Source organism: Taudactylus pleione, unplaced genomic scaffold, assembly GCF_031769625.1.
Source record: "Taudactylus pleione unplaced genomic scaffold, aTauple2 ptg000010l, whole genome shotgun sequence".
NCBI classification, from domain to species: Eukaryota; Metazoa; Chordata; class Amphibia; order Anura; family Myobatrachidae; genus Taudactylus; species Taudactylus pleione.
In genome coordinates this window covers 11,308,392-11,321,518 of record NW_028284413.1, presented here as the reverse complement: position 1 = coordinate 11,321,518, position 13,127 = coordinate 11,308,392, and positions in this window count along the sequence as shown.

Genomic DNA, 13,127 nt, shown 5'->3' with positions numbered 1-13,127 from the left:
CCCTGGACATTCAGGATACCTACTTACATGTCCCTATCTGGCTCAGACATCAGCACTTCCTCCGGTTTGAGGACCAGGGGTACCATTACCAATTTCGGGGATTGCCATTTGTCTTTCCACAGCTCGTCATGTCTTAACAAGTCATTGCAGCTCATTTGCATCAGAGGTGTCAGGATTTTCCCTTACCTAGACGATCTTCTTATATTGACCCAGTCTCGATATCCTCGGGGAACACCTTCATCTGGCAACAGATCTTCTCCGATCTCACGGGTGGATCATAAGATAAAGAAGATTTTCTCTAAGTCAGTTTCAGCAGATACTCCACCTGGGGGGCCATACTGGACTCCCCTGTTCAGAGAGTTTTCCTATCAGCGGACAAGCTTCAGGACAAGATGCGCAGGTTCGTGCATCACCGCTGAGTTTCCATTCACTCCTGCATGCGGAACCTGGTCTCACTTGTCTCCACCTTCAACATGGTGGAGTATGCCCAGTTTCATTCCCGGCCACTTCAGAGAGAAGCTCTGACCCGATGGAATAAATCCCATCTACAGATCAAGACAGACCATCATGCTCTCTTGGAAGGTCCGAATCCCCCTCTTGTGGTGGCTCCTGGTATTCCACTTGGGCAAGGGCTGTCCCTTTTGGAATCAGGATTGGGTTCTGCTCACCACCGACACTAGTCTGCGCAGGTGGGAGGCAGTTACCTGCCAGCAGTCTTTTCAGGGTCAGTGGATGGTTCAGGAGAGCCGCCGTCCAATCAACATTCTGGAGCTCTGAGCAGTCTTCTGGGCTCTTTGACTAGAGCAACAGGTCCTCCAGCATTGTCCGGTCCAGGTTGTCTGACAACACAACTGCCATTGCCTACATAAACCATCAGAAAGGCACTCGCAGTTGTTGCGCCATGAAGGAGGCAAGTCCAGCTGGACAGAGTGACATCTACCGCCTCTGGCGGCGGTCTCCATTCCAGGGGTCCACCCAGGCGAGTGGGCTCTTCATCCGGATGTCTTTCAGTTTGTTGGTCATCGCTGGGGCCCACCGAACGTAATCTTGATGGAGTCTAGACACAATCACAAGCTGCCGAGGTAATGTTCTCGCTCCAGGGATCCGGGACCTCTTCTGGTGGATACCTTAGCGGTTCGGCGAGTCTTTCGGTTCATGTACATATTTTCTTCAATCTTGCTTATTCGGCGGGTTCACCGCAAATTGAAAGTGGCAGGCAGCACAGTGATCCTAGTGGCTCCCGATTGTCTGTGGCAAGCTTGGTACGCAGATCTTCAAGGCCTCTCTAATGACGCTGCTCTGTGTCTTACGCTGCGGCCAGATCTACTGTCTCAGGGCCCGTGCTTCCATCCGGATCTGGGATGGCTCTCGATGCATCCATCTTGAGGATCAATGTCTTTTCCAGGTCGGTCATTCATACCATGCTCAATGCGAACCCACCTCAGCTAAGATTTATTACTGGGTTTGAATGTTCAGATTTCAGCCTTCTCAGTACTCTTTCACATACGGATTGCATTGTTGCCTCACATCAGAACTTTCTTTCAGAGAGTCCACCACGTGCAGCCCCAATTTGTTCCTCTGGTGGGTCCTTGTCTTAAGTGCTTAGGGCTCTTCAGTCTTCTCTCCTTGAGCCTTTAGAGTTGGTGGACATTCGGTGGCTCTCCTTCTGGCCATCACAGTGGCCCGGAGAGTGTCGGACTTGAGCACGCAGTCGTGTCGCCCTCCATTTCAGGTCTTTCACTCGGACCGGGCCGTTCTCCTGACGCGGTTAGTCTACCTTCCGGAGGTAGTTTCTCTGTTCCACGTCAACCACGAGATTCCAGATTTTCAGTCACCGGATTCTTTACCGGAGGAGGCCTCTTTGGATGTGGTGATGCCCATCTGTAAGTTTGATTTTCTTTTTGTGCTCTATGGCTTTCACAAACGGGGGTGGTTATCTACAAAGCAGACCTTGGCCCCATTGGCTCAGTTAGATCATCCGCCACGTGTCAGTGGTGGTAGACCTCCCTGCACAGGCCGTGGTGACGGCTCATTCCACCAGGTCATATGTACTTCTCGGGCAACTCGCCAGAGCAGCTTTGCAGGGCGGTCTTCTGTGCACGCATTTATCGGTTTCTATTCCTTTGACACCTTTGCCTCCATGGACGCGGCCTTAGTGCAGCTCAAGAGTGTCCCCTCCTTTATGGGGAATAGCTTCGGGACGTCCCAGCATTCTCCCTGCGTCCTCTATGGAGCGAGGAAGAAAAGGAGATTTATGTTCCACTTCTTACTTGGTTAAATCCTTTTCTTTGAGATCCATAGGGGACACAGGAAGCCCACCCAGATGCACTTGGCTTGTGGGGGTTTGTTCTGTTTCCCATTTCCATCTTTTCGTTATGTTTGGATCTGTGTGCGCCAAGTCTTCCTTCTCCTTTCTCGCTCCTGCCTTGGGCTTGTTAACTTAACTGGCCTGCCTGGGGCTGGGTTATAGGGCAGGAAGCTGGGCTACTGAGATTTCAAAGACATTAACTGTTTGGAGCCCAGACTTTCTGCACAGCCTATACCCATTGTCCCTCTGTCCCCCTATGGATCTTGAAAAAAAGGATTTAAGCAGTTAAGAACATAAATCTCCATATAATGACTAATGTACTCCTACAATTGGCTTCTCAATTAAATAGATTTAATAAAAATATTCAGGTATTACACATTTGATAATTAACCAAACTTCACATCAGTATAAACAGCAATAGATCTCTTTGTGGTGCTGCAATTGTAGACTAGTGGAGATGTCACTGTTACAGTACCTTCAGACCCACATAATGCTGCTAAGGTTCAGGCAAACTGTTACACGGGTACTGGGTGCTCAAAAAACTTAGAAAGAGAACCAATGAACAAGGGTGCCTTTGGAGAGCACACAGGGCTTGAGACATTGTGGTGATTCACTATCCCATTACTCCTGGTTCTCACCTGGACAGAAAATCTCCTCTTTAAAGTGATAAATTGTTTATAAACACAGATTTTATGTAGATATTATTGCAGATTGGATGCATGATTCAATAAACCATTGAAAGTCTACACAATAGAATAGTCAGACTGCTCCTTCCAAAAATATTTTTACACAGTGGTGACTTGCCGAGATCGCCAACCAAGACCAAGAGATTCACCCACTATACTTCAGTCATTTGGCCTACATCTTGCAGCTGACAATTATCTTATGCGGTCAAAACACTGCAGTATACTGGCACTGGAGGTTCATATACAACACCAAATACTGGCTAGTACAAAATGTATTATAAATCCTAAATAATATGTAGTTTTTATTAATTTTTCTGTATTGTGGCAATTCTCCAAATAGCCACAAGAGGACAACATGTTATATCTTTAGTACTTTAATCTTTCTGAATTGAAAAATACTTGCACAACACACAGCCTAAACATGCAACATTTACAACCCGTCTGTTGTCAATTATCAATCTATTGGGTCAGATTAATCAAGGTCTCAGTTATCAGCTATATAAGTGACCACATGAAACCTTAGTATGCCTCTGTAAGCTGTATTATCATATACTAATAATAATAATCACGTTAGGGGCTGATTCTGAGTCGCACCCAGAGTGGCTGTAGTTACGGGCAGCATCGGAAGCCAGATTTACTACCTTATGCTAATGCGAGAATCCATGTATCTAATGCAGCGGTTTGTGCATCTGCATTCAGAAACCTGTGCTGCCTGTTGATGTTACACGGTCATCATCAGCTTTTGCACCAGCAATATTGCTAGCTACAAGAGACCCATCAGAAACAGACTTAGCATCCCTGTACGCATGACAATCACATGGAGCTTTTGATACGCGCCCATAAATCAGGGTGGTTCAGTGCGCTCGCATAGCTTCCACCCAAGAATGCCCAAATACACAGAAAGACATCCCACCAAATGCCATGTGGCTCAGAATAGGACAGGTAAAATTGCAATTGCACAAACACTGTATGCAGGAACTGGCCATTTGCATTTGTGCGCACAGATCCACCCAACCCAGAACCTGCACCTTCGTGCCATGCTTTGCGGCCGAGTGTCAGCAGTAACAAGTACTGAATAACACAACCAATAAAGTAACAATCTTCAAGCATAATGGATATACAAGGCCATTGCTCAAAGAGCTAAAAGAAAACTAAATGTAACAGTTGGGGCAATACTTCAGGGAAACCATTAGGAACTACTATGACGGGTCTGGGAAAGAAACCCTTACACTGTACTTACTCTTAAAAACAAAGAGAGTACAAAAATAAAAAACCTCCATGATCTATAATAGATGTACTACTATAAGTTACTATACAGAAAAGGGCAGGGTAATAAATATACATTTCCTATAGGGAGCTGTCTGTACAAACTTATGCCTTAGAAGATATTACTAGAGGAGTCACAGATAATTACTGGATATAATTAACCACTTACACACTACCACGTCCATAAGCCCCTATTGTAAATCCCCCCCCCCCCCCCCAGTGGCAATTGCTCCCTATTAGCATTTTCCCCCATTTTTGCATGTGCCCTAAAACTCCCTGCTCCTTCCTCCTCCTGAGACCAGTGTGATTTTTCTTTACTATTTTTAAACCCCTCAATGCCCTAGTGCCAATAGAGCCCCCATTTGTATTACCCCTTTCCCACATGCAGAGCACAGTGGAGTGTGTGTCAGTCCCGTTACAGCTAATCTCTGCACTTGCACAAAGTTCCCCTCCTTGCACTTTTGTCTCCGCGCATTCTGGGGCGCAATTTCGCCAGTGATGGCGGCTGTCAGAACCCGCAGCATCAATGCACATGTACAGAACAGATTTCCTGTTTAAAAGCCAGGGAACACATCAGGACGACACAGACACATGGGATACACGCCACGTCAGCTAAAGCCCAGCTGGCAGCAGTCGTATCCCATGGGACCACATCAGTTAAGTGGTTAAATCGACAAAATCATGAGAGGGCTCCTAATCCTGAGACTCACCTCACTTTACAATGATCTAATTTCTGGTAATATACACAAAAAAATTAATGAGTCCGTGAAACATATTCCTCCCTAAACCCAGTACAGGCCACATCGGGTCATTTCATAGAAGCTGATTTCCCAATACTTTCAAAGTCTCAATAAAACAATGACCGATTACAGATCTTCTTACCAGGCCTAATCTCACCTGCATAACTAGGCTGTGTCAACATAAGTAATTGATGTGGATATGCCTAGTAAAAACAAGGTTAAAGATAACAGTCAACCCTGATGCAGAAAAGTGAATAAATATTCAAACACTTCTGCACTGAAAATAAGAGGAAGACGGGATGAAAAAATATGAGATATGGTAAGAACTTACCCTTGTTATCTCTATTTCTACGAAGTCCATAGGGTTCCACAGGATACCTTGGGGTATAGGTGTGACGTCAGTCGCTGGGCACCATAGAGTTAAGCTTTTCAGCCTCCCAGGATGCACTAGGGTCCCCCTCCTATACCCCGCCCCCGAGCCAAGGCACCTCAGTTAGTTATCAAGCCATAGGCCGGAGGAGGAGAAGGAAGAGAGAGAAAAAAGATCTGGACACATACAAGAATCACATTCTCACCAGAGGGAGACGGAAAACCGGTGACCAGAGCAAAGCCCATCTGCAGCACAGGTGCGACAGGGCGGGAATCCTGTGGAACCCTATGGACTTCGTAGAAATAGAGATAACAAGGGTAAGTTCTTACCATATCTCATATTTTCTACTTCAGGGTCCATAGGGTATCCACAGGATACCTTGGGGATGTCCCAAAGCAGTATCCTTTAAGGGTGGGGACGCTCCTGTGCAGAAAGGAGAATCCACCGCCCGAAGGAAGCATCCTGAGAGGCGAATGTGTCAAACCTGTAATACCTCACGAAGGTATGGACAGAGGACCATGTAGCAGCCTTGCAGATCTGGACTGCAGAGGCACCACGTCGAGCTGCCCACGAAGGACCCACAGACCTAGTGGAATGAGCCTTCAGAGAAGGAGGAACCGGTAGGCCTTCATGAAGATAAGCTTCAGAAATAGCCATACGGATCCAGGCTGCCAAAGTTTGCTTTGAAGCAGGCCAACCCTTTTTACGGAAGCCATAGAGGACAAACAAAGCGTCCGACTTCCTAAACGAAGAAGTGCGGTCAACATAAGTCCTTAAGGCCCGCACAACATCCAAAGAGGCCTCACCCACGGAAAGACCCGGTAAGTTAAAGGCCGGAACAACGATTTCCTCGTTAACATGAAACTGGGAAACAACTTTGGGAAGAAACTCGGGCCGAGTGCGGAGCACTGCCCTGTTCCCATGAAAAACCAAGAAAGGGGGTCTACAAGAAAGAGCCCCTAAATCAGAAACACGTCTGGCCGAAGCAATAGCCAGAAGGAAAACAGTCTTAGCTGTTAGCTATTTAAGATCCACTGAGCCCAGTGGTTCAAACGGCGGTCCTTAGAGAGCCCTCAGGACCACAGCCAAATCCCAAGGCACCACAGGTGGAACAAAGGGCGGCTGAATGCGGAGAACACCTTGCATAAAGGTGCGCACATCCGGGATTGTAGCAAACCTACGGTGAAACCAGACAGACAGGGCCGAAACCTGTACCTTCAAAGAAGCAAGGCGAAGCCCATGATCTAGTCCCGGTTGCAGGAAGGCGAGAATCCGAGACAGACGAAACTCCCGCGGTGCATAACCTCTCGGTCGACACCACTGGAAGAACGTATGCCACACGCGATGGTATATCCTCGCGGAAGACGGTTTCCGAGCTCGCAACATGGTACGCACCACAGAGCTGGAAAACCCCCGGGACCTCAGCCGTCAAAGACAGCCGAGTCAGGTCCGGGTGAAGACAAGGACCCTGAGACAGAAAGTCCAGTCGTAGCGGCAACCGCAGAGGACTATCCACGGACAGACCCTGAAGGTCTGAGAACCAGTGCCGTCTGGGCCACGCGGGAGCTATCAACAGGAGCGTCCCTCCTTCTTGTTTGAATTTCCGGATTACCCGTGGAAGGGAGACCGGAGGGAACAGGTATGCGAACCGGAACGTCCACCGGAGGGACAGAGCATCCACCAGAGACGCCCCATCGTCTCTTGTGCGAGACCCGTACACCGGCAACTTGTTGTTGTGCCGGGACGCCATGAGGTCGATCTCTGGAAGACCCCACCTGTCCACCAGCAGTTGAAAAACGTCCGGGTGCAGGGACCATTCCCCCGGATGAACGTCCTGGCGACTTAGAAAGTCCGCCTCCCAATTTAGCACTCCCGGGATGAAGACCGCTGATATGGCCGGAAGATTGCGCTCCGCCCAAACCAGGATCTGAGAGACCTCTACGAGAGCCGCCCGACTGCGAGTTCCTCCTTGCTTGTTTATGTAGGCCACGGTGGTAGCGTTATCCGACTGGACCTGCACCGGGTGACCCTGGAGAAACCAATGTACCTGCTGGAGAGCATTGAAGACCGCACGGATTTCCAAGATATTTATTGGAAGCTCCGCTTCTGTCGGCGTCCACCTGCCCTGGAACAAGTGTGGACCCGAAACTGCTCCCCAGCCCCGAAGACTGGCGTCCGTTGACAACAGGACCCAATTTGGAACCCAGAACGGACGTCCCTTGTTGAGGTGGGTCGTCTGTAACCACCACGCAAGGGACAGGCGAACCTCTGGGGTGATCACAATCGTCTGGGACTTCAGAGACTGAGGCAGCCCGTTCCACTTGGACAGGATCAGGTGCTGCAGAGGTCTGGAGTGAAACTGGGCGTATTCCACCATGTCGAACACCAACACCATGGAGCCCAGTAACCTCATCGCCGAGTGTAGGGACACCCGGCGACTGTGCAGACAACTGCGCACCCTTGACTGTAAAGCAGAGATCTTGTCCTCCGTCACGAAGATCCTTTGCTGTCCCGAGTCCAATAAGGCTCCAAGATGCAGAATCCTCCGAGACGGGATTAGAGTGGACTTCTGCCAGTTGATTAGCCAGCCGTGCCGTTGCAGCAGTGCAATGGTCAGGTCCAAGTGGCGGAGAAGGAGCTCTGGAGATCCTGCCACCAATAACAGGTCGTCCAAGTACGGCAACATGCGGACTCCCTGCAGCCGCAGAGAAACCGCCATGACCGCCATCACCTTGGTGAAAACACGTGGTGCTGTCGCCAGGCCAAAAGGTAACACCCGAAACTGAAAGTGGTCGCTGCAGATTGCAAACCTGAGGAACTGTTGATGGCGCAAAAGAATAGGGACATGCAGGTAAGCGTCCTGTATGTCCAATGACACCATGTAGTCCCCAGGTTCCAGCGCCAGAATGATGGACCGTAGGGTCTCCATCCGAAACTTCGGAACCCGCAAAGACTTGTTGAGTGCTTTGAGGTTGAGAATCGGACGATACGACCCATTGGGTTTCTGTACCAATAAAAGATTTGAATAGAAACCCTGGCCCCTCTGGGAGAATGGAACAGGCACTATAACTCCAGCCTGGAGCATAGTGTGCAATACCTTCCGCAGCTCCGTAGCCTTGTTCCGGTCTGATGGTAGACCCGTGGTGAAGAATCGAGCCGGGGGTCTGTGCCGGAAGGAGAGGGCGTACCCGTGAGAGACCACCTCGAGAACCCAAGTGTCTGTCGTAGTGGCCGACCAACACTGGGCGAACTGCAGCAGGGGGCCTCCCACCCTGGGATCCCCCAAAGGGAGGCCCGGACCGTCAGGCCGCAGGCTTGTCATCTGGCTTGGGGGCCGGACGTCTGGTACTCCATGCCTGCTTCCGGGGCTTGGCCGATTTCTTAGGGCCAGCCTGTCGAGGAAACGACTGTGGTTTGGGCCTTCCCTGGGCCCTAGATGACCGAAAGGACGATGGTCCAGAACCAGAAGGAGCAAGCCGACAGGAGACAAGCCGATTTGGCTGCCGCCAGCGTGGCCACAATCTTATCCAGATCCGGACCGAAGAGAACTTCTCCGGTAAACGGCAACGCCTCCAGACCCTTTTTGGAATCTGCGTCCGCCTTCCAGGATCGCAGCCACAAGGTGCGACGAGCAGCCACTGCTGCTGAAGAAATTCTAGACACCAGAGTACTAATGTCTAGGGCCGCCTCGTTGATATAAGTGGCCGAATCACGGAGATTACCAATCAACTCCGCCTGTTCGGCCGGACAGTCGGAATCAAAAGAAGCCTCTAATGAATCCGCCCAGCGAAAAATTATCCGCGAACAGATAAGCCACCGCCAGACGTCTCTGCGGCTGGTATCGTTTGCCAGGCTGTTTCCACGCCTCCTCTAAATGGTCCACTAACTGACCCGAAAGAGGAAAGACTGTGGCATCGCCCTTCACATCTTTGAAAAAGGCATACTTAGATTTAGCCGCTGGGGGAACTTCGTCCTCAATCACCAAGGCTGTGCGGACCGCCCGAATAAGTCCAGGAATATACACTTTGGACTTAGCATCAGTGTCCTTAGTATGGAGAGTTTCCTGATCGTAAGGATCCAGAATCTCCCCATCATCAGACGTCCCCTCGTCATCCTCATAAGGAGCCGACAGACGCCACCGGCCGTTTATGCGGCCGCATCACAGACTCCCCTTGCAACACATCCGACAAGTGCTGTACAGAACTCGTCAGGGAGTTAACCCACGCTGGCTCCTGAGAAACCGGGAGCGGGGAAATAGGGAGACTGTGGGGTACCACCAATTGTCGTGGGAAACCCTGCATGGGTGACACCACTGACTGCTGGGACAAACCCATCGATGTAAACGCGGGCTGTGGAGCTAACTGACCCACTAAGGCTGTAAGCGCCTGAGCGAAACAAGCCCAGGGCGCCTCCTGGACCTGTGCTGTAACCGTAAAAGGCCGCACCATGGACAAACACTGCCGGCAAAGGCCCTCCGCGCTACCCTCCCCCTCCGCTAACGGTACTTTACACGTAGTACACTGTAGCCGGAGAGGAAAATCACTTTCAGACATGATGGCACCAAGTATGTGACCCCTCTCACCAATTATATATTAAATAGGCGAGAGACCACCCTGCAGCACCGCACCGCAAGGGCTTAGCAGAAAGAACAGGGACAGTAATAAAGCTGACAGTTTAGAAGAAAAGTTACAGGCAGCAGCGCTAGCACAGTCACATACAATGCAAAGAAAATCAATTCCTGCACTAACAGCGTTGATCACTCAACTACGCAGACACAGGGCCTGGTAGGACACAGCGCTACATACACAGACCTGACCACAGCGGAGGAGAGGTATGCAGTGGGACCCAGACCACGATGCTTCCTTCCAGGCTTCCAGCAGCGTTCACCATGCGTTCAGGAGAAGATGGCCGCCGAGGAGCAGAGAGGAGGCTGGCCTGGGGGAGGAGCGCTGCCACAGGACCAGTCGGCAGCGTGCAGAGGGGGCTGTGTGCAGCGGGGGAGGCACCGGCTGTGAGACAGGGAAGGCGCGCTCCCCTGGCATGCATTTAACCCCTGGGACGACGCAGCGCTACCGCTCTGCTGCGGTCCGCTGTCCCAGGGGGTAGTGGAAGCGCAGGTTGGTCGTCTGGCTCCACGCTGCAGCCAGTCCCCAGGGAGCCCCCTGCCTGGGGACTTAGGACCATGTGACCAGCGGGGACCCACCGCGGGACCCCGCTGCTTACCTTTGTCCCCCTTGGATCCGGCCATGGTCCGGAACATCTGGGGTCACCGCTAGCTGTGATCCCAGATGCTCACCAGCATCCCCGGATCGGTACCGGCGTTCTGGTACCGGCGGGGGTGTAGGGAATACAGCATGGACGTCGGGACTGACTGTCCATGCTGTACATCCAGATGTGCAGCCACAGCTGCATAGAAGAAAGCTTCAGGGGCTCTTCTAGCCCCCACTCGGACAGGTGCACCCGACTCCGGCCGAGCACCAAACTAAACTGAGGTGCCTTGGCTCGGGGGCGGGGTATAGGAGGGGGACCCTAGTGCATCCTGGGAGGCTGAAAAGCTTAACTCTATGGTGCCCAGCGACTGACGTCACACCTATACCCCAAGGTATCCTGTGGATACCCTATGGACCCTGAAGTAGAAAGTCTGTTGCAAAAATAGCCAAATATTCATGATCTCAGTAAATAGAACGAAGCTCTGAATAAATAACACTGTTCTATTAAAAGAAAAAAAACAGTTTACTAGAGATGAAAACACGTCAGAGGTAACCATTAGTACGGCTCCGGTGAAAGAGAACCAAAAGAACATTATTTAGGAGCTTCACCAGTGACTGAACGGGTCCTGTTTTTGCTTTTTTTTAACCAGACTTGTTGCGTATTGACACACTGAAAAACGATTTCTACACCAGTGTGTTGGGTAGCCACCTAGTCCTAAAGGTACTGTGACCTAATGATTTTTATTGTGGAACAGATATCTGCCTATGGGACTTGCCATGTTTTAACCGTTTTGATCCCTTTAAAAGGATGCAACTGTGGGACTCAAACGTACAGAAATAGGTTTTATATCCATTGCGGAGATAAAAGGATACCCATGGCAAGACCGATGCTGACTGAGTAGCCCCCTGGGACTAATGCCATTTTTCACCTTCCGGTACAGGGGGCGTTTATGTGTTCAGTGGTTTCCAAGATAGCGCTGTTCTACCACATAGCTTGCTGGGAGTGACATCATTCTGCCCATTTGCATAAAACTCTAATCACTTGATGCAAGATGCAATCTGCACATGCAGTTCAATTGGCCGGAATCTCTATGGCAACGCTGGTCAGCCACACAGCCTCCTATGACTGACGTCACCAGTGTCTGTCTGCATTACGTAGACAAACTTTATTCATCAGACGCAAGAAGGAGTGTGCACATCAGCCAGCTGTGAGGCAAGCCCTGCGGTTTCTCTATACTTTAATGGCATTAGATGTTAGTTTCACAATTGTTGCTTTAATGTTTTGCTCACAGCATATCACTTACCTTGAAAAAGACAGCATTGAAACACGTTGGTTTTAAAAGGATTTAAGTGAGCCATACCCATATAGCAGTCCACCCTTACACCATGTCCATTGACCCAGGACACAACCGTTATACCTGCGTTGGCAGGAATCTGGTATGAACTTGCGTTTTAGGTTAATAAAAAGGTGTTTTGATCTTACTATACCATGGATATTTTGTCTTCTATGTTTTCGGATATCCATACATCACATGGAGGATGGTGACACCATACCATGGAGAAAACCTTTATTGGTGTATTACTGATTACACATATGTAAGGGATGCCTTCTGGTGGTGAAAGGTGTATACTTGAACTGTATTTTTTGGGGGGATATCCAGTGGGGACATTTTAAGCACCTTTATATTATCTACACACAAGTGGGGTGGCAGGCTACATGTGTGAATTAAGATGAGAAAACAAAGCTGTGATAAAACCAGGATCATAGGGATACTGTTATCTGAGGAGATCCACAAGGAGGACTTCTATGAAGGATTCATAAAGAGAGAACTCTGTATATGTTGTTGGGACAATATGTAGCGCAACTGTGATTAACTTTCTGTATATTGCTGAGCTGGTGACTTTCTTGATCATTGCTGTTTATGAGTGCTGCACCAAAGGTTTGAATGATTTAAATTATATTCTGTTCCCACCATTAGTGTGTCTTGAGGACAGCGTTTCACAAGAACTGCATTAGAAGATGGGTAGATTGTGGCCACAACACGATGCACATAGCCAGCAACAATACTCAGGTTGGCTGCAGCACTTAATGCTAAATTGGTATTAAAGCGGGATGTGTACCAAGAAAACATTTCCCACACCATCACCAGCCTGAACCGCTGACAAGGCAGGACGCATTTAGGTTATAGGAACTTCTGACACCACCATCCGCATGTCGCAGCAGATATTCATCAGACCAGGAGACATCTTTACAATCTTAAACCCAAACAATTTTGCTGAGCCTGTGCCCGCTGTAGCTTCTGGTTCCTGTTCCTAGATTACAGATTGGAACCTGGTTGTGGTCATCTGCTGCTATAGCCCCATCAACTTCAAGGTGTGGATGTGCTAAATTCAGAGATGATCTTCTGCAAACTACGGTTGTAATGCATAGCTTTGAGTTAGTCATCTCCCTTTTAGCTTTAACCAGTCTAGCAATAATCCTCAGGACATACCCTACTAGTCAGGCATTTTTTGCCTACCCACCTGCCACTCAAAGGTGGTTTTGTA